At 55.3% G+C, this 1,474-nt stretch overlaps 1 protein-coding gene across 1 annotated transcript in view; it reads left to right on the forward strand.

Moving 5' to 3' along the window:
* Window positions 1-1,474, forward strand: part of TCERG1L (transcription elongation regulator 1-like) — a 155,531-nt gene that overhangs the window by 1,277 nt on the left and 152,780 nt on the right. The window lies entirely within an intron of this gene.

Here is a 1,474-nt window from a genome sequence, read left to right on the forward strand (position 1 = left end):
GAGAGGTGGATGGAGGGAAGGCCGCCAGCAGGTGAGCTCGGGGGTTTTGGCCTGCCACGCTAACCTGCATCTTCTAGCGATGCTGCGGTAGGCATTTATGACAATAACAGCTATATTCCCTCCATGAAACAAGCACACTCCTGCCTGCCCGGGTGGCCTGTGGGCCCTGTGTGCCGCCTCGGTTTCCCTCCTGTTTCCTAGGGAGCCTCTTTTCCCATCACTCGACCGCTGGAATGGCCTCCCCTCCTCCCCCCGTGCTGGCCTTGGTGATCCCATCCACGTCTTTGATCTCAATCTCCAGGGACAGCGGCCACTCTGTTTTTGTGTTAACTCCAGCTCTGTGGCTCCCTCCAAGACCCTCTCCTGACTGAAGTTTCCAGCCGTGACCAAGACAGGTCTTTCAGGTGACCCCGGACCTTTCAGGTGACCTCAAGCCAGTGTGTCTTTGCAGCCCCTCTGCTTGCTGGCCATCCCCCAAGGCCCCTCGTCTCTGGGGTGGGGACAGTCGGTGCTCAGCTGCAGCCTCCCCAGCCGGGCAGAGCCGTGGGCTCGCCCACCCTCCTCCTCCTCACCCACGCTGAGTCGGGTGTCACCCCGCCAGCTCCTCTCCCGGGTGCGCCAGGCTCCTGCGGCGGCGGCTGGCTTCTGTGGCTTCCATCCAGGGCTCAGCGTCTGGAGGCTGGCGGGTTTTCAGCAGGGAAGGACCTGTTGGAGCGGAATTTGTTTTTGTTTTGGAAAGATGTTCTGGCAGTGTGGGTGGGTGGGCGGTGCAAGGAGCTGGGGAGGTGACATCTGGGTCCTCGACCTCCACGCCCCACCCCCCCGCGTTCCCGGTGTTTATTTTAACTCCACAGGCCGGGAAGGAAGCATTTTCATCCTTCCCCACCTTTTCTTTAAAAATTCTACTCTATTTTACTTAGAAAAACAAAATAAAGTAACTTAAAAAAGCAAAAAACACCGCCCTTCTACAGGCTGCAAAATCTTATTCCACTGCTCTCTCCCTAACACTCCACGTTGTTTCTTCTTGAAAGGTAATAAACAATTCAGAATCATTAGCATATGCAGATAATTCACCTTTTCTCCTGCTGTGGCTCTTCTCTTGCTTAGGTGACATTCTGTCTCACCTTAGCAGGAAATTTCTGCTGGTTTTGTCTGAATAATATGGACGGACTTAAGGTCGTTATCTGTTAGAAGAGCTGGAGACTAGAATGTATACAAAACACTTTATAAAGCAAATTTCTCACTGATTTTTGCAGGGAGATTTCCCGGGTGCCAGCCACCTGCCCTGCCCAGGCTGACCTCTGGGGGCGCTGACGGGCTAGCAGATATGCCACCAGCAGCAGGCGTCTCCCTGGCTGGAGCCTCGGCTCAGATGGGCGTTCCCCGGTTTCTGATCCCCAGGGAGAAGGTGGCGGCGTCCTGCTTCTTTGAGTGACAGCTGGCAATCTCCCCTGTCTTCTTCACGCCTTCTGTG

This window comes from Propithecus coquereli, unplaced genomic scaffold (genome assembly GCF_000956105.1).
Source record: "Propithecus coquereli isolate 6110/MARCELLA unplaced genomic scaffold, Pcoq_1.0 Scaffold572, whole genome shotgun sequence".
Lineage (NCBI taxonomy): Eukaryota > Metazoa > Chordata > Mammalia > Primates > Indriidae > Propithecus > Propithecus coquereli.